General features: G+C 43.1%; 1 long non-coding RNA gene across 1 annotated transcript in view; it reads left to right on the forward strand.

The window, feature by feature from the left end:
- Positions 1-9,895, forward strand: part of LOC148141113 (uncharacterized) — a 151,080-nt gene extending 141,185 nt beyond the window's left edge. Inside the window, exon 2 of the long non-coding RNA XR_015752770.1 lies at positions 9,736-9,895. This is a non-coding gene — a long non-coding RNA (uncharacterized LOC148141113). The remainder of the gene's footprint in view (positions 1-9,735) is intronic.
- The last annotated feature ends 11,481 nt before the right edge of the window (positions 9,896-21,376 follow it).

Consider the following 21,376-nt stretch of genomic DNA (forward strand, 5'->3'; position numbering starts at 1 on the left):
TGGGCAAACTGCAGCTCCAATCAAAAACTGTGATGTGAGAATCATTTTCAAAGACAGCCCGGGGTTGGTATTGGCTGTAAAATGGTGTAAGCAGCAAAACACTTTCGCCGATTCAAAACAGCAGCTTATCTTTCTAGCGTAATAATTTCATATTCCCACAAGGTGGAGCTCTTTGTTAATACACACCTTCAAACCAATCAGACAAACTGAAATGAAATAATTCTTCTTGTAAATCTTAAGCAATAATTGAACTGTCTTCTCGATACATCAGGAAAATGTCATTGTTTTGTTCATCTTTAATTTCTACAGGGACTGCACAATAGAGTTAATTTCAAAGTGATTTCATTGACTGTTGAGAGATAATTAGATTACAAAATTAATGGGGTGGGGTGGCAAGTCCTAGAATAAATGATTAACAGCAAATCCAAGAGCAAAGTACATTCTCTCTCAGGGATTTAAAAGGCCGTGAGAGTCCTGAGGGGAAGCCAATGGAGCTGTGAAAGAGATTGGGAGAAAATGTTTACCATGAATATCAGTCAAGATGTACTGTTGTTGGTTCAGTTTGGGCTTGGATTGTTACCAACTTTTCTCATGGTGGAAGGCAATGCATCTTTTCTGAGTCCATACCTGCAGGAAAAGACGTTGATGTTTCTGTTGGGATCCTTCCACAGAACACTAGATTAAATCTGAAGAGCATTGCAAAGACTTCATTAATGATGATTGACCGACTGGGTAATTCCACCATTGTTAGTGAAAAGAGAGAAACCAAGCAGTCCATTCATCTCTTCAAACCTACTCCACTATTTACTAAATTCTTGGCTGATCCTCTATCTCAATGTTCCATACCCCTGTTTCTTCCCTATAGACCTTCAAACTTTATCACCTAAACAAGATCTAGCACATTTTTGAATATACTCACAGACTTGGTCTTGGTAGGGAATGCACAGGTTGACCACCTTCTGTTCAAAGAAAAGAATTTGGGGGCGGCACGATGGCTCTGTGGTTAGCACTGCTGCCTCCCAGCACCAGGGACCCAGGTTCAATTCCAACCTCAGGTGACTGTCTGTGTGAAGGTTGCATGTTCTCCCTGTGTCTGTGTGGGTTGCTTCCCACAATCGAAAGATGTGCAGGTTAGATGAATGGGCCATGTTAAATTGCCCATAGTGTTCAGGGATGTATAGGTTAGGTGCATGAGATAGGGGTAAATGTAGGGGAATGGGTCTGGGTAGGGTACTCTTCAGAGGGTTGGTGTGGAGTTGTTAGGGCCTGTTTCTACACAATAGGGATTCTAATTCCTCAGTTCAGACTTATGTTGAACTAGCCCAGAACCTGAGAGTGTTTCCCGTGGTTCTGGACTCCCCAGGTAAATAACCTGCTTGTGTCTAGTCTATTCAATCCTGTTCAACCATTATACAATTCAATCAGATCCCCTCTCATCCTTCTAAATCCTAGTGAATACAGATCCAGTTGAACCAATCTATTTGAATTCGGACAATCCTGCCATCCCCAGTACGGGCCTGGTCCATCTCTGTTCTATGGCTGGTCTATCCGACCTTAAGTAGAGAGAGCAAAGCTGCACACAATACTCCAGGTGTGGTCTCACCAATTTCTTGTATTGTCACCAAGGTCTTTGGCCACTGTAGGAACTCTTAAAAGGGTAGAAAGAAAGAATAGGCCGAAAGCACAGACTGGATTTCCACACTCCCTGAATCTTGGCACATGTGGTTGTGACCCAATGCCACTGTCATTGTTAGTGCAAATTTGAAACACATCAGAGCAAGTTCAGTCAATAACAGAAGTCTTAAACATTATGTTCTACATCCACAGCTCATCTAAAAAAAAAATTAATGACAGAACGTGGAGTAGTTAAAGCAATATGAAATTAAACAAGTCCTCAATAAAGTGTTGGAGGTTGAGGAATGACGTTATAGAGATTTATAAAATCATGAGGGGCATGGATATGGCAAATAGGCAAGGTCTTTTCCCTGGAGTGGGGGAGTCCAAAACTAGACGGCATAGGTTTAGGGTGAGAGTAGAAAGACTTAAAAGAGACCTAAGAGGCAACTTTTTCACACAGAAGGTGGTGCGTGCATGGAACGAGCTGCCAGAGGAAGTGGTAGAGGATGGTACAATTACAACATTTAAAAAGTATCTGGATAGGTATATGAATAGGAAGGGTTTAGACAGATTCGGGCCAAGTGCTGGCAAATAGGACTTGATTGATATCTGGTCGACATGGACAAGTTGGACCAACAGGTCTGTTTCCATACTGCATAGCGCTTTGACTCTATGCCTTTGAAGGAATAATGAAATGTGTTTAAAATTGATTCATTCAAAAACAGATTAAATTTATTTCAGAAAATAATATATTGTGTTAGAGTAATTTAAGACATGGCCTGTGAGGAGTGGATCAAGTTTGGGAGGAATAGGTAGATTTGAATTGATGGTTTCTCAAAGCTGCCCTACCCTGGGGACTTTCCTCACCTCGGCTCGGTCTACTTACAGACTTCTAGAAGATAAAGTGTGAAAAGGTGCACAGCATAGTGGTGCTAGCTCTTGGTCAAGCTTTCCAATCATCCCACTCTCCTGTTCTTATCTCTCACCCAATATTTATTTCTCCATCCAGGTATTAGCTCAATCATTTTTTTTGCAATTACGATTTCATATAGTACTTTACTGGTCAATAATGCCTAGTGTAAAATAGGTTTCTCAAATCTCTGATTCTACTGCCATTCACCTTAAATCTGTGTTCCCATCCAACTAACCCTCCCACGAAATAAATCAACCATTCTCCACTTATTAGAGTCATAGAGTCATAGAGATGTCCAGCACAGAAACAGACCCTTCAGTCCAACTTGTCCATGTCGACCAGATATTCCAACCCAATCTAGTCACACCTGCCAGCACCCGGCCCATATCCCTCCAAACTCTTCCTGTTCATATACCCATCCAGATGCCTTTTAAATGTTGCAATTATACCAGCCTCCACCACTTTCTCTGGCAGCTCATTGCATACATGTACCACCCTCTGCGTGAAAACGTTGCCCCTTTGGTCTCATTTATAGCTTTCCCCCTCACCCTAAACAATGCCCTCTAGCTCTGGACTCCCTGACCCCAGGGAAAAGACTTTGTCTATTAATCCTGTCAATGTCCCTCATAATTTTATAAACCTCTATAAGGTCACCTCTCAGCCTCCGACACTCCAGGGAAAACAACCCTTGCCTATTCAATCTATCCCTATAGTTCAAATCCTCCAACCCTGGCAACATCCTTGTAAATCTTTTCTGAACCCTTTCAAGTTTATTTACAACTTTCCAATAGGAAGGAGACCAGAATTGCACGCAATATTCCAACACTGGTCTCACCAATGTCCTGTACAGCCGCAACATGACCTCCCAACTCCTGTACTCAATATTCTGACCAATAAAAGAAAACATACCAAACGCCTTCTTCACTATCCTATCTACCTGCGACTCCACTTTCAAGGAGCTATGAACCTGCACTCCAAAGTCTCTTTGTTCAGCAACAATGTTTAGATTCTGAGTACCTCTACCAAATTTCCTCTTTGCCTTCCCTGCTCTAAAGAGACCAGTCCAAGCGTCTGCCATCTCTCCACCTGGAGTCCCTTACCCCAGCTACCCTTCTATACTTTGTTCAAAACCTTGGCATCTTACCAAAGGTGTAGTGCTCAGATTTGAACACTCTACTCTAGCTGAAGACTTTGCCAGTGTTTTATAAAACTTCTTGCTTTTCTACTCTGTCTTTATTCAGAAAGTTAAATGCTTTTTTTGTTTAAAAGAGCAGTCTCAAATTGTCCTGAAGTCTTTAAAGGCGTGTGTACATTCATCCCTAGTGGTCTCAATTCTCACCCATTTTTAAAATTGTATCTGTTATCTGGCAATGCCTTTTATCTATTTTCCCACTGAAACGTAGCTCTTTGTAAACATTATTGTAAAGATCAGTTGGTATAATTGGTTAACAATTTAATTGCTGTTGTTTAGTGTAACTACCAAGATAGTAAAGGGGAGCAGAATGAACTTTTGTCTTTTTTCATCTTTGCAATGTCCACATTCCAAACAATGCTGTTTTATTCAAAAGTCCTGTTTTCATAAATTGCGGATATTATTTTAGAATTAATATGTAAAAGTTTTCAAAGTTGGATCGCACAGATGAGGATTTTTCTTTGGAATACAGGCCTCAGTGACTAGGCCACTATTTATTGACCATCTTGAATTGAGGTTGAACTGAGTGATTGTCTAGGCCATTACAGAGGCCTGTTAAAATCAAGGTCAGAAGTCACACGACACAATGTTATAGTCCAATGGGTTTATTTCAAATCACAAGCTTTTGGAGCGCTGCCCCTTCGTCAAGGGAAGTGAAGGAAAGTGTGCAGGTTTCAGGCAGAGAGATCGATGATAGGAAGTGAAGGGAATGACCTATCATCCAATTAATTGCGGCAGAGAAATAATTACAAAAAAATTAAAATAAGGTGATGCTGAAGACAAAGCAAATGGCTGGAATAACATGATAGGTATAAAAGTTGCATGCCAAGGGTCTAACCAAAGTAACAACTAATCCCAAACTGTGCAAATTAATTAAAGTAGAGAGATCATGACAAGTTATCAAGGTGATGGTGACAAAACATGACAGTAAGGAAGATTTTAGAGTGTGGTGGGATCACATGTAACACGACATGAACCCAAGATTATGGTTGAGGCCGTCTCCATATGTAAGGAACTTGGCTATCAGTTTCTGCTCGGCGATTCTGTGTTGTTGTTTATCATGGTGGCTGCCTTGTCGGACGCTTACCTGAACAAGACAGGAGTGTTCCCTCCTAGTCTGGGAACATCTCAGCTGTCAAGGATATTCAGCCTCTGATCGTCAGGTAACCATTTTCCAAGGTCATCCCCTTCAGTCGCTATTCAGCTGTTCACACTTTATTCACACTTTTGATCACCTGCAGTGTCTTATTATTCAGCCTGTTAACACGCCACTCATACCATTTGTGTAATCTTTTGATCTTGTTACCCACTGATCTCTCTGTCTATACATTCTGCACCTCTGCACTTCTCTCTCACTACACCTGACGAAGGGGCAATGCTCCGAAAGCTTGTGATTTCAAACAAATCTGTTGGACTATAACCTGGTGTCATGTGACTTCTGACTTTGTCCACCCCAGTCCAACACCGGCACCTCCATATCCTGTTAAAAGTCAACCTACATTGCTGTGGGTCTAGAGTTATATACAGGTCAGATCAGATAATGACAGGGGATTCCCTTCTTTAAAAGGACTTCAGTGTAACAATATAGATATTTATGACAAACAGCACATGGTCAGCTTTAAACAAACTTTTATTTTTAAATTTTTCATTGAATTTACATTCCACCATCTGCCACGGGGGGATTTGAACCAATGTCTCCAGCAATTCTTCCTCAGGAGCCTTGGTCCATGCACAATGGCATCTATTTAGATTAGGTTAGATTCCCTACTGTGTGGAAACAGGCCTTTCGGCCCAACAAATCCACACTGACCCTCTGAAGAGTTACCCACCCAGACTCATTTCCCTCTGACTAATGCACCTAACACTATGCACAATTTAGCATGGCCAATTCACCTGACCTGCACATCTTTGGACTGTGGGAGGAAACTGGAGCACCCGGAGGAAACCCACGCAGACACGGGGAGAACGTGCAAACTTCACACAGACAGTCACCCAAGGCTGGAATCGAACCTAGGACTCTGGTGCTGTGAGGCTGCAGTGCTAACCACTGAGCCATCGTGCCACCCCAATTGAAACTGGAAGTCTATGTATCAGCATGTAAGACAGCATAGGCAAAAATTATAAGCAACCACACAGTTAGTAGACACACCAATTTCCAAGGTAAAAACAATGACTGCAGACGCTGGAAACCAGATTCTGGATTAGTGGTACTGGAAAAGCACAGCAGTTCAGGTAGCATCCGAGGAGCAGTAAAATCGATATTTCGGGCAAAAGCCCTTCATCAGGAATCAATTTCCAGAACACTGATTTGGGACTCCGGGCTACTGTTCCAGTGACATTTCCAACAGCACCAGCACCTTCTTGTTTAGATTTTGAAGTGGCTGATCTGGGAATGGGTATATTTTGTGATATTCTCTGGTCATGTAGGAACCCACCCAGCAGACAAAGCCAGTATTGTTACTCCTTTGTCAAAGCTACTGAAGCAGGTCCAACCCTTCCACTACCTTGGGTCTATTCCCACTATTCAATTCTTGGAGCTGCCTGCCTGATGTGATCCACATATAGTGTGAGCCAGTTTTCACTCTGTAAAACTTTCAAAGAAAATCAGTCTTCAGTACAATGCCTCATGATAAAAGGTGTCCTCGTTGGTAGATCCCAATTCCAAACTGTTAGTCTCCTCCTCTCTCTTCCTTGTCTTGTACCTCCTCATTTAATGATCCATATCCCCTAGAGTCTGGTAATTCTTGTTTTCTTTAGAGACCTGCTGCTTATTGAGAGAAATTTCTGTATTCACACAGAGGGGTCTAGGCTGCTGACTATACAGTAATTGCCTCCAACACACTTCTATAATTGGATAGAAAGAGTCACTATTTAGTTTCTATTCCTGTGTTAATGGGATGGATTACACCTGTAGGAAAGCGGCCACGCCAATAAGCCAATTATCTTACATTGTAAGCTTACTCTCCAGCCTGTATATTTACCAAATTATAGACACACAAGAGGAAAATCACAACCTCTGGAAATGGGAAATGGAAACAGAAAAGGTTGCATATTCATAGCAGGTGAGTCAGCACTGAATTGAGAAAGATATGTTCTCATTTCAGAATAGACTAGCAATTTATTGTCATGAGTATTTACAAAAAATACAGTGAAACGTTTAATAAGTCGCCATATCCATGGCACCTTAATTAATGACAGAAGTCATAAATAAGGAGAAAAGAAAGTAAAAGTAAACTTTATGTAGAATTCTTGAAGAAAATTAAGAAAAAATGCTTCTATGAAGTTGTTTAATATTCTAAATCCTTGATCTCAAATTCCTGAATGCTTCATCGTTCCCCAAGGACTCTGCACCTTAATACTGAGTTCAATAACTTTAGTGTCTGAATATCTTCTTCCTGTCCTTTATCCACCTCCACACCCCAGACCTGGTCATAATATGGACTGCTTTCACTACTGCCCAATCCATTTATACCTATTCATTACCCCATTATCAGCTTTTCTCCTTCCCTGGCTTACCGTCGGCTATTCCTTTGTCTCCATGAGTATCATTCTCTATCTCTGTCTCTATCTGTCTCTCTCTCTCTCTTTCTGAGGTCCGTCTCCACTTATCAATACACCCCTCACCCCCAACCCCACACCAGTCATCAATGCCACCTTTTCCTCGCCAGTATCAGTTCTAGAACATAGAACATAGAAGAATACAGCGCATACAGGCCCTTCGGCCCTCGATGTTGCACCGATCCAAGCCCACCTAACCTACACTAGCCCACTATCCTCCATATGCCTATCCAATGCCCGCTTAAATGCCCATAATGAGGGAGAGTCCACCACTGCTACTGGCAGGGCATTCCATGAACTCACGACTCGCTGAGTAAAGAACCTACCCCTAACATCTGTCCTTTACCTACCCCCCCCTTAATTTAAAGCTATGCCCCCTTGTAATAGCTGACTCCATACGTGGAAAAAGATTCTCACTGTCGACCCTATCTAAACCCCTAATCATCTTATACACCTCAATTAAGTCACCCCTAAACCTTCTTTTCTCCAATGAAAACAACCACAAGTGCCTCAGCCTTTCCTCATACGATCTTCCTTCCATACCAGGCAACATCCTGGTAAACCTCCTCTGCACCCGTTCCAGTGCCTCCACATCCTTCCTATAGTATGGCGACCAAAACTGCACACAATACTCCAGATGCGGCCGCACCAGAGTCTTATACAACTGCAACATGACCTCAGTACTCCGGAACTCAATTCCTCTACCAATAAAAGCCAGTACGCCATATGCCTTCTTCACCGCACTATTTACCTGGGTGGCAACTTTCAAAGATTTGTGTACATGGACACCAAGATCCCTCTGCTCACCCACACTACCAAGTATCCGACCGTTAGCCCAGTACCCCATCTTTTTATTACTCTTACCAAAGTGAATCACCTCACACTTAGCTACATTGAACTCCATTTGCCACCTTTCTGCCCAGTTCTGCAGCTTATCTATATCCCGCTGTAACCTGCCACATCCTTCCTCACTGTCTATAACTCCTCCGACTTTCGCATCATCCGCAAACTTGCTCACCCAACCTTCTAGCCCCTCCTCCAGGTCATTTATAAAAATGACAAACAGCAATGGTCCCAAAACAGATCCTTGCGGAACACCGCTAGTGACGGCACTCCAAGATGAACCTTTACCATCAACTACTACCCTCTGTCTTCTTCCAGCCAGCCAACTCCTAATCCAAACCTCCAACTTCTGAAGATGTGTCACTGGATTCGAACTGACAACCCTGTTTACATCTCATAAAAACCAAAAGACCTGTGGATGCTGTAAATCAGAAATAAAATCAGAAATTACTGGAAAAGCTCAGCAGATCTGGCAGCATCTGTGGAAAGAAAGCAGGGTTCACATTTTGGGTCAAGAGGAAAGGTCACCTGACCCAAAACATTATCTCTGATTTCTTGTCACAGATGCTGCCAGACCTGTTGATCTTTACCAGAAATTTCTGCTCTTGTTTCAGTTTCTCTTTCCATGGATGTTGCCACTCCCACTGGGTTTCTCCACCAATTTCTGTCTTGTTTCACATTTTCCCATACTGTTCTGCATTTGCTAAATCTTTGCCCACTCACTTCATCCATCAATAATATTTGCAATTAAAATTCTTAGTCATGGACAGTGCACCCCGCCCACCCCCATTCAAGTGTCTTTCACAATGAGCTTTCTTGCATCTAAGTGAGGATGATTTAACTTAATTTTCAGCAAACTGGGTAATTCGTGCACCAGGATTTCTTATTTTATAGACTTACTGGTTGCAAACAATTCATGTTTAAAAAAACACACAGGCTACAACAATGACTTATGTTTCACTTGATGGATATGATGTGTGGAATCTTATTGTGGGGCCTGAAGAAGGGCTCATGCCCGAAACGTCGATTCTTCTGCTCCTTGGATGCTGCCTGACCTGCTGCACTTTTCCAGCAACACATTTTCAGCTCTGATCTCCAGCATCTGCAGACCTCATTTTCTCCAATGATCCATAATGCCTCTTTTCAAAAGGTAGGGCAACCCAAGCTAATTGGGCGATGGCAAGGCCACCAGTACACCTTCCCCAGAAACAAAACACGGAAAGATTTTACCTATCAAAGGACAGTCATACTTTGTCCACCTCCAGCATTGCCCACCTCCAATATCATCACCAGAGAGCAAAAAATTTCCTTCATAGTGTGTGTGTCTTGCAGGCAAGTCCCATATGCTTCTTATCTGATATACTATTGATAAAGTTCATTCATACGTCACCATCGGAGTTTACAATTGTGTACTTTGGTGTAGCACCAGACCTGGCTGAGATTGACAGAAATCATTTCATTAGGGCTTATGCCCGACACGTCGATTCTCCTGCTCCTCGGATGCTGCATGAGCTGCAGGGCATTTCCAGCACCACACTCTTGATTCTGATCTCCAGCATCTGCAGTACTCACTTTCTCCTAGAAATCAAAGTTAAAAATCACACAACACCAGGTTATAGTCCAACAGGTTTAATTGGAAGCACACTAGCTTTCGGAGCGACGCTCCTTCATCAGGTGATAGTGGAGGGCTCGATTGTAACACAGAATTTATAGCAAAAATTTACAGTGTGATGTAACTGAAATTATACATTAAAAAACTGATTGTCTGTTAAGCCTTTCATCTGTTAGAATACAGTGATAGTTTCACTTCTTTCATGTGTAAATCACAAAACCTTTTTTTAAAAAAGTTGCATTCTCGGGTTAGCTGTTAACAATGGTGATAGCTAGACAATATGTTGAAGGTGTTGGCCCCCTGTGTTCTCTGTCTATGCCATGATGTTTAGATTGATTCTAATCTAAAAAGTGAGATAACGGAGTTTTACATAAATTCATGCAGTTTTTGAGCAAAGTACAATGTAACCCTAAAAGTACAAATTCACCCCACAAAATATATGTGTGCATGTGGGTGTTTGTCTGTCTGTCTGTGTGCGTGTACCTTCTGGGTTGGGGGTTATGAGTGTGAGAAAGTGTATGTGTGTGTGTGTAGTGAGTGTAGAGTGTCTTAAGTCTGTGAGGGGGTGCATGTGGGAGTGTGTGTGTCTGTAAGGGTGTGTGTGGGTGTCTGTGTGCGTGTCTGTGTGTATGTGTGTCCGTGTGTATGTTTGTATAGGAGTGCCTGTGTGTGTGTGCGTGTATGTGTGTGTGTAGGAATATCTGTGTGTGTGTATAGTGCAATGGTGGTCACCTCTAATGAGACATGAACCCAAGGTCCCGGTTGAGGCCCTCCCTATGGTACCGAACTTAGCTATCAGCCTCTGCTCGACCATTTTCTCTGCTGCCTGAACCAAAGTCCACCCTAGAGGATGGTCACCCGAAGGTCCGAGGCTGAATGTCCTAGACCATTGAAATGTTCCCCAACTGGGAGGGAACCCCACTGTTTGTTGATTGTTATGCGGTGCCCATTCATCTGTTGTCGTAGCCTTTGCTCAGTTTCCCCAATGTACCATGCCTCAGGGCATCCTTGCCTGCAACGTATAAGATAGACAACGTTGGCTGAGTCACATGAGTACCTGCCATGTACAAGGTGGGAGGTGTCCCCACGCGTAATGGTGGTATCTATGTCCACACTCTGACATGTCTTGCAGTGTCTACCGTGACAGGGTTGTATGGAGTTGTCCTGAGAGCCGGGCAGCTTGCTACGAACAACGATCTGTTTGAGGTTTGAGGTTTAAAGGCAAGTAGTGGAGGTGTGGGGAAGGTCTTGGTGAGGTGCTCATCCTCATTGATAATGTGTTGTAGGTCACGAAGAACATGGCGTAATTTTTCAGCTCCTGGGAAATACTGAACAACAAAGGGTACCCTGTCAGTTGCAGCACGTGTCTGTCTCCTGAGGAGGTAATTACGGTTCCTTACTGTGGCACGTTGGAACTGGTGGTCGATGAGTTGAGCATCGTACCCCGTTCTTGTGAGGGCATCCTTGAGTACTTCCAGGTGTCCGTCACGTTTCTCCTCATCTGAGCAGATCCGGTGTATGCATAGGGCTTGTCCATAGGGAATGGCTGTTTTAATATGTTTTGGGTGGGAGCTGGAGAAGTGTAGCATTGTGAGGTTGCCTGTGGGTTTGCGGTAGAGTGTGGTGCTGAGGTGTCCATCCTTGATGGAGACGCACGTGTCCAAGAATGAGACAGATAGTCAAGAGTAGTCCATGGTGGGTTTGATGGTGGGATGAAACTTGTTGATATCACTGTGTAGTTTTATCAGTGACTCCTCGCCATGGGTCCAGAGGAAGAAAATGTCATCAATGTACCTGATGTACAATGTTGGTTGGAGATCCTGCATAGAGAAGAAGTCTTGTTCAAACCTGTGCATAAAAATGTTGGCATATTGGGGTGCACATTTGGTCCCCATGGCTGTTCCATGTGTCTGGATTAAGAACTGGTTGTCAAAGGTGAAGACATTGTGATCAAGGATAAATTGGATGAGTTGTAGGATGGTGTTTGGAGACTGGCAGTTGTTGGTGTTGAGTACTGAGGCTGTTGCTGCGATGCCATCATTGTGGGGGATGCTGGTGTAGAGTGCGGAAACGTCCATTGTGACGAGGAATGTTCCCGGTTCGACTGGTCCGTGGGTGCTGAGTTTCTGTAAGAAATCCGTAGTGTCACGACAGAAGCTGGAGATCCCCTGTACAATAGGTTTCAAGATGCCTTCCACATAGCCAGAGAGATTCTCAAATAGGGTCCCATTGCCAGACACGATGGGACGTCCCGGTCTGGTGGCTTTGTGTACCTTTGGAAGGCAGTAGAAGTCGCCTACACGAGAAGTACATGTGATGAGGGCGCGTAGGGAGCTCTGAAGGACTAGATCCAAAGTTCTGATCAGTGTGTTTAATTCTCAGGTGTGTTCTTTGGTCAGATCAGCTGGTAGTTGCCTGTAGTGTTCCTGGTTGTTCGGTTGTCGGTACACTTCCTTGCAGTAATCTGTTCTATTCTGAATGACAACGGCTCCTCCTTTATCCGCTGGTTTGATGACAATGTTGTGATTGGTTTTGAGAGCCTGGATGGCATTGTGCTGTGAACGGGTGATGTTTTGCTCTACCTTGTGGCTATGGCTGATGAATCTGGTATTTATATACTTCCTGACGGTTTGAGCATACATGTCAAGCCCAGGGCAGCAGCCCTCCGGTGGGGTCCAAGGTGACACCTTCTTTGGTCGCTCCTCTACAGATCCCTGTGATGACTGTTCCAGTTCCAGGAATTCTTTCAAGGTGCCAGCAGTGATCCCAATGAGCCCACTGATGAACTGGATAAAACTACACAGTGACATCAACAAGTTTCATCCCACCATCAAACCACCAAGGACTAATCTCGACTATCTGTCTCATTCTTGGACACATGCGTCTCCATCAAGGACGGACACCTCAGCACCACACTCTACCGCAAACCCACAGACAACCTCACAATATTAAAACAGCCATCCCCTATGGACAAGCCCTATGCATACAGACACGTGCTGCAACTGATGGGGTACCCTTCGTTGTTCAGTATTTCCCAGGAGCTGAAAAATTACACCATGTTCTTCGTGAGCTGCAACACATTATCAATGAGGATGAACATCTCACCAAGACCTTCCCCACACCTCCACTACTTGCCTTTAAACAACCGCCAAACCTCAAACAGATCGTTGTTCGTAGCAAGCTGCCCGGCTCTCAGGACAACTCCATACAACCCTGTCACAGTAGACGCTGCAAGACATGTCAGAGTGTGGACATAGATACCACCATTACGCGTGGGGACACCTCCCACATTGGGGAAACTGAGCAAAGGCTACGACAACAGATGAATGAGCACCGCACAACAATCAACAGACAGGAGGGTTCCCTCCCAGTTGGGGAACACTTCAATGGTCCAGGACATTCAGCCTCGGACCTTCGGGTGACCATCCTCTAGGGTGGACTTTGGTTCAGGCAGCAGAGAAAAGTGGTCGAGCAGAGGCTAATAGCTAAGTTCGATACCCATAGGGAGGGCCTCAACCGGGACCTTGGGTTCATGTCTCATTACAGGTGACCACCATTGCACTATACACACACACACAGAAACTCCTACACACACACACTCTCACACACACACACACACATAGGCACTCCTGTACACACATACACATGGACACACATACACACAGATGCACACACAGACACCCACACACACCCTTACAGACACATACACTCCCACACTCACACATGCACCCCCTCACCGACTTAAGACACTCTACACTCACTACACACACACACATACACTTTCTCACACTCATAACCCCCAACCCAGACAGGCATACACACACAGACAGACAAAGATCCACATGCACACATATATTTTGTGGGGTGAATTTGTACTTTCAGAGTTACATTGCACTTTGCTCAAAAACTGCATGCATTCATGTAGAACTCTGAGCTCAAAAACTGCATGAATTTATGTAAAACTCCGTTATCTCACTTTTTAGATTAGAATCAATCTAAACATCAGGTCATAGACAGAGAACACAGGGGGCTAACACCTTCAACATATTGTCTAGCTATCACCATTGTTAACAGCTAACCCGAGAATGCAACTTCAAAAAAAGTTTTTGTGATTTACACATGAAAGAAGTGAAACTATCACTGTATTCTAACAGATGAAAGGCTTAACAGACAATCAATTTTTCAATGTATAATTTCAGTTACATCACACTGTAAATTTTTGCTATAAATTCTGTGTTAGGATTGAGCCCTCCACAACCACCTGATGAAGGAGCGTCACTCGAAAGCTGATGTGCTTCCAATTAAACCTGTTGGACTATAACCTGGTGTTGTGTGATTTTTAACTTTGTACACCCCAGTCCAACACCGGCATCTCCAAATCATGAATCCTAGAAATCATTTCATCTGTGATACTGAGCACTTGTCAACAAAACTTTACATCCACATTCATGCATCTCCAAATCATTCAACATCACCTCAAATATCAAACCAAGTTTTTTCTGAACTGAAGAATATTGCAAACTAACAGCCAAAAACACAAACAAACAAAAAATGACAGGTATTATTTGTTACATTGCTACTCTGCATTCTGCATTAACACTGTACAAAAAGCCAACAAATTCTCTTTAGTCAATTTAATTGTACTGGTGACATTGGAACAGAGGGCAAATGCATTTGTCCATTAAAGCAAAGCAGCGTAGAAATGGCATATTATAAAAACCACATCTCAAACGACCAAAGTACCCATCTTTACATCAGCTACTCTGAAGCAATGTTATTACAGGTCAGGCAATAAAATTCTATTTTAAAAAACACTTGATATTTGGACTGTGAAACATTAGATCCAGGCCTTATGATGAATCGCAATTCTTGTGACTACCCACTAGCATCAGAAATGAGAATCACCTCCACATTTCATTAGCTAATGAATGCACACTGTGCAAGACTATTTGTATCTAACAGGATTTAAATCATTGAGTGTAATTTTGTTTTGTTTGACTTGGTTGTGAACCAAACACTGGCATGCTCTTGTGAATGTCTCTAGTACAACTTTTACAAGGAGCTCAATGTGGGTCTTGTGGTGTACTGGTATTGTTCCTACCTATAAGAGCAGAAGGTCTGAGTTTAAGTTTCACCTGCTCCAGAGGTGTCATGACACATCTGAACAGGTTCATTCAAATATCTTACGAGGATTTGAATCAACTCATCTCACAATCTCCTGGGTCTGACAAGTCAGCACAACTCCAACATTCACTTCTATTCTCAATTGCCTGTACAGCTTGGTAATCACCTGCTACTTATTTCTGTTTTTTTTCAATACTAGAGGCAAAGACAGAAACACTCTTGATAAGGGCTTATACGACACAGGAACAGGAGTAGGCCATTCAGCTCCTTGAGCCTTTTCCACCATTCAATGAGATTATGGCTGATCAGTGGTCTAACTCCATATACATTTCTTTTGCTCATATCACTTAAAAAACTTTGTTCAACAAAACTTTATCTATTTCAGTTTTTAATTTAACAACTGATAAGTTTCAATTGGTGTTTATAGAAATCTCCAAACATCTCTCTCGAATGGTCTGGCCCCAGTTTTTTAAACAATGGCTTCTTAGTTCTTCCAAGTTCTAGAATCCGCAACCAGTGGAAATAATTTATCTTCATCTACCAGGACTTTTCTTGTTAACATTTTGACAACTTTGATTAGATCACTCCTTAACCTTCTAAATTCTAGAGAAAACTGGCCTAAATTGTATCACTTCACCTCATACCCCTGAAGTGCAGGTATCATTCTCGTAAACCTACATTGTAATTCTTCTAAGGCCAATCTATTGCTCCTAAGGTTTGGTGCCCAGATCCGCTACTGTACTTCAAGTGGGGTCTAATTGGGTTTGGAAGAAAACAGGTCTGTTTGGATTTGCATCGTAGTTAGCTTCATATCATCTAGAAGGTACCCTGAACTATCTTTCTTGGTGCAAAGTACATAACCTCATACTCATTTACATTGAATTCCATCTGCCACAGTTTTTCCCATTCACTTAACGCATGATCATCTCTCTGGAATTTTATGCTAGAAACTACACTGTCTACAATGCCACCGGACTATGTGCCAACAGCACATTTGAAAATATGACATTCTATGCCATTATCCAAGGTGTTAATAAATAATGTGAATAATTGAGTCCCTAACACAGATCCTTGTGGGACACCATTGGTCACATCCTGTCAATTTGAGTACTTTCTGAGTATAGCAACATGACGGTTGGAGGAAGAACGCCTCATCTTCTGCCTAGGAACCCTCCAACCACAAGGAATGAACTCGGATTTCTCCAGTTTCCTCATTTCCCCTCCCCCCACCTTGTCTCAGTCAAATCCCTCGAACTCAGCACCGCCTTCCTAATCTACAATCTTCTTCCTGACCTCTCCGCCCCCACCCCCACTCCGGCCTATCACCCTCACCTTGACCTCCTTCCACCTATCGCATTTCCAATGCCCCTCCCCCAAGTTCCTCCTCCCTACCTTTTATCTTAGCCTGCTGGACACACTTTCCTCATTCCTGAAGAAGGGTTCATGCCCGAAACGTCGATTCTCCTGCTCCTTGGATGCTGCCTGACCTGCTGCGCTTTTCCAGCAACACATTTTCAGCTACTTTCTGAGTACCCCTACTTTCTGTTGTCTGCCACTCAATCAATTTCCCAGACATATCAATAATTTGCCCTCAGTTTGGTGGGTTTCTACCTTAATTAACAGTCTTTATGAGGGACTTTGACAAATGATTCTAGAAGTCCACATAAATATCATCCAGAAACATTCCCCTGTCCACTAACTTAGTCACACCCTTCAAAAAATTCAGTGAGATTTATCAGGTACAGATAGTTCTGGGATAAAGCATGTTGCAACAGTGTGATTTGACTAGAATGTCACTCAAGAATTAGGGAACAGTATTTTTAAGAAGGCTTCCCTCTGTTGGCCATAGCGCGAATCCAGCAGGGATTGACCCACGAGCTTCTCTCTGCTTGCACCAATGTCCGCTGCTGACAGAGCAGCTTTCTGTCAGTGGTATTGTACAGAGAACAGCTTTCTTACATGTTTAAAATATACCGTGTAAAATTAACTTTTATTTCATTAATAAGTATGATTTCAACCTTCATTCAGGCTGCGCTATATTTTGCATTTGACATTTGGGTGATTTTTGAACAATCATGAGGGATGCTTTCTGTTGGTCTGCCTCGAACCCTACTTTTCCCATAGGCCCTGTTATTTATATAAAGCAATTTTCTTTTAAGCAAGGTTTCACTGGAACTAAACCATAGGGTTATAGCAGAACTACCTGTCTGACCTACTTGAAACCGCCATGAATCCATGCTTGCTCTCACTGATTAACTGAAATGTTTTTGTGGTATTCAGTTAACCCATTCTTGGTGATAGACTCCAACAATTTCTCACTACAGATATTAGGCTAACTAATCTGTAAATCCCTGGTTTTCTTCTTTCACCCTTATAAAGCAGAGAGAGATGCAGTTTTCCAGTTCAGAGGGTCGACTCTTGTATTTAGGGAACTCTGAAAGATAATAATTCGGGCATCTATAAGGTGCTCCACTAATTGCTTTCATACCTTTGGATGGAAATCTTTAGGTCCTGGAGATTTGTCACTCTTTCGTTCCATTAATTTCTTCATTATCAATGTTTTGCATAAATGGATTTTATTCCATCCCAGTCCCCAATTCATTATTAATTTCCTTGGGACTTCCAGCAAGCTATCCTCCTTTGCTGGAGTAAAAACTGAGACTAAGTAATTACTCAACATGTCTGCTATTTTTCTACAGTCATTGATTTCTCCACTTTCGGTCTGTAAGAAGCAGTAGTCAATTTTCATGCACAACAGTTTTAAAAAAACTATAGCCCATTTCAGCAACATTGATATTGAATGTGGCTGTTTTTTCATCAAATAATGCATTCCCCCCATGTTATATTTTCTAATCAGCCTGTTTCATTATTACACACCTCTGAAGCAGCTGGGACTTTAACCCTAAGCCTCCTGGCTCAGAAGTATGGACACTGCTTCTCTGCTACAAGAGCATTCTTTGAATACCTTTGAAATATTACCTGGATCACCTCCACTGTTCAATTTTTTAGGGTAAGTTTTGAACCCATGATCGTTTGTCTGAAGGAAGCATCACTCGATCTGAAATGTTAACTCTGATTTCTCTCTTCAGATGCTGCTCGACCTGCTGAGCTTTTCCAGCAATTTATGTTTTTGTTTGTGATTTACAGCATCTTCAGTTTTTGTTCTTGTCCTGTGTTCTGCAGCATATCTCTTGGGATTCCTGGGATGGTGCCAGATGTTGATTAAATATGGAGAGGAGCATGATGAGAGATTTAACATCGGTGTCCAAATGTCACAAGGGTTTAATCATTAGAATCTAAATATTTTCTGATTTGAATGTTCTCTGAAGTATGATCATATTGAAAAACAGCATGGTGTGAAAACCGAATGCAAAGTCCTATATCTGAACACACTCATCATTTTCTTTTACAAATATGCATGCTACCCAGAAAAATGTTTTTCTTTTATTCATTCACAGGATGTGGACATCATGGGCAAGGCCGGTACTTACTGCTCTCCCTAATTTCCCAGGGGGCTGTAAAGAGCCAACAACTCACAGGGGCATAGTGGTTAGCACTGCTGCCTCACAGCGCCAGAGAACCTGGGTTCAATTCCCGCCTCAGGCATCTGTCTGTGTGGAGTTTCTACATTCTCCCCGTGTCTGTGTGGGTTTCCTCCGGGTGCTCTGGTTTCCTCCCACAGTCCAAAAATGTGCAGGTTAGGTGAATTGGCCATGCTAAATTGCCCGTAGTGTTAGGGGCAGGGGTAAATGTAGGGGTCTGGGTGGGTGGCTCTTCGGAGGGTCGGTGTGGACTTGTTGGGCTTAAGGGCCTGTTTCCACACTGTAAGTAATCTAATCGAAACTTTGCTATGGGTCTAGAGTCACATGTTGGCCAGACGGGATAAGGATGGCAGTTTCCTTCCCTAAAGGACATTAGTGAACCAGGTGGGTTGTTCACAGCAATCAACATGGTGACACATTCATCACTAAATCCTTAATTCCAGGTTTTTAAAAATATGAATTCACATTTCACCATCTGGATTTAAACCCAGGACAATTCCTTGGTCTCTAAATTACTAGTCCAATGGTAATATCACAAAGCCTTTCCCGTCTCTAATTGTAAGGTTGAAGGTTTCAGCAATTTGCAAACAAAGGCTTGTGGCACCTGGTCAAGGGAAATTTCTCACTTTAAATTTTATGGTACGTTATTGCTCAGAGAGACAGAATGAACCAGTTTATTATTGAGAATATATTGTATGGTATTGTATCTTGTAATGTAACACAACGGCAGACAGATAGATTCATTATATCTTTCTTCTTGTGTTTGACTAGAACAAGGAGAAAGTGAGGACTGCAGATGCTGGAGATCAGAGCTGAAAAATGTGTTGCTGGAAAAGCGCAGCAGGTCAGGTAGCATCAAAGGAGCAGGAGAATCGAGGTTTCGGGCATAAGCCCTTCTTCAAGAATGAGGAAAGTGTGCCAAGCAGGCTAAGATAAGAAGGGAGGAGGGACTTGGGGGAGGGGCGTTGGGAATGCGATAGGTGGAAGGAGGTTAAGGTGAGGGTGATAGGCCGGAGAGGGGGTGGGGGCAGACAGGTCGGGAAGAAGATTGCAGGTCAAGAAAGCGGTGCTAAGTCCGAGGGTTGGAACTGAGTAAAGGTGGGAGGAGGGGAAATGAGGAAGGTGGAAAAATCTGCATTCATCCCTTGTGGTTGGAGGGTTCCTTGGCGGACGATGAGGCGCTCTTCCTCCAGGCATCGTGTTGCCATGGTCTGGCGATGGAGGAGGCCAAGGCGTGTCGTTGGCGGAGTGGGAGGGAGAGTTAAAGTGTTCAGCCATGGGGCGGTTGGGTTGGTTGGTGCGGGTGTCCCAGAGGTGTTCTCTGAAACATTCTGCAAGTAGGCGGCCTGTCTCCCCAATGTAGAGGAGGCCACATTGGGTGCACCGGATGCAGTAAATAATGTGTGTGAAGGTGCAGGTGAATTTGTGACGGATATGGAAGGATCCCTTGTGGCCTTGTAGGGAAGTGAGGGGGGAGGTCTGGGCGCAAGTTTTGCATTTCTTGTGGTTGCAGGGGAAGGTGCCGGGAGTGAAGGTTGGGTTGGTGGGGGGTGTGGACCTGACGAGGGAGTCGCGGAGGGAGTGGTCTTTCCGGAACGCTGATAGGGGAGGGGAGGGAAATATATCCCTGGTGGTGGGGTCTGTTTGGAGATGCCGGAAATGACGAAGGATGATACGATGTATCTGGAGGTTGGTGGGGTGGAAGGTGAGGACCAGTGGGTTTCTGTCCTGGTGGCGATTGGAGGGGCGGGGTTCAAGGGCGGAGGAGAGGGAAGTGGAGGAGATGCGGTGGATAGCATTGTCAACCACATCTGAGGGGAAATTGCGGTCTTTGAAGAAGGAAGCCATCTGGGTTGTTCAGTATTGGAATTGGTCCTCCTGGGAGCAGATGCGGCAGAGGCAAAGGAATTGGGAATATGGGATGGTGTTATTACAGGGGGCAGGATGGGAGGAGGTGTAGAACAATTCCAGTAACAATGGAATGCCACCTCAGCATTCCTTTCAGGAACACATGTTAAACATATAATGTCTGGAATATTTTACCTATAAATAGTTGCAAACACAACATCTTTAAATACATTAATCAGTAATGGGCAGGAGATGGCCTGGTGGTATTTTTGTTAAATGCTATACCTTTGTTAATTAATATACCTGGTGGTATATTGATATTTGAGAGGCTTGTGTAATATTCTGGGGACCCAGGTTCAAATGGCAGCTGGGATTAGAATTTAATAAAAACCCTTGGAATTAAGTGTTGAATGATGACTATGAATTTATTGTCAATTGTTGGAAAAACATATTTGCTTCACAAGTGTCCTTGAGGGAAGAAAATAGCCATTATTCACCTGGTCTGGTCTACTTGTGATTCCAGGCCCATAGCAATGTGTTTGTCTCTTAACTGCTCTCTGGGGCAATTAAGGCTGGGTAATAAATGCTGGCCTAGCCAGCGACACCCTCATCTTGTGAATGAATTAAAAGAAATTCAAGAATTCAATAAAAGGATGTTTGACATCAAAGCAAGATATGTGTACGTTTAGATGTAGTGCAAAATAGAATATTAAATGGATAATCTGATATTTGGTTTTTAACATGTATCCATATTTAGGATCTCTCTGGCTGCTCTGATCATTTAAAGGTTTTAAATTATAGTCACTGGTGTCTTCATTTCTTCCTTTAGTATTGCACTCTGACAGTTGTCATTTGCAACGTGTCAGTTTTCCTAATTCCTCCTTGGCCTTCAGTTTCACCTCTCGGTTCCATGTGGTCTCGGTATTTTACCAATTATCTTTCAATTGTCTGGACATTATCTTTGCAGAAACTTTTCTAGAACATAGAACATCAGTACAGCACAGTTCAGGCCCTTCATCCCTCACTGTTGTGCTGATCTTTTATCCTACACCAAGATCAGACTAACCTAAATACCCTTCATTGTACTAACTCCGCTGTGCCTATCCAAGAGTCACTTAAACATCCCT

This window comes from Chiloscyllium plagiosum, unplaced genomic scaffold (genome assembly GCF_037043375.1).
Source record: "Chiloscyllium plagiosum isolate Xiang-an unplaced genomic scaffold, Cpla_swu_hap1 HiC_scaffold_34, whole genome shotgun sequence".
In the NCBI taxonomy this organism is placed as follows: Eukaryota; Metazoa; Chordata; class Chondrichthyes; order Orectolobiformes; family Hemiscylliidae; genus Chiloscyllium; species Chiloscyllium plagiosum.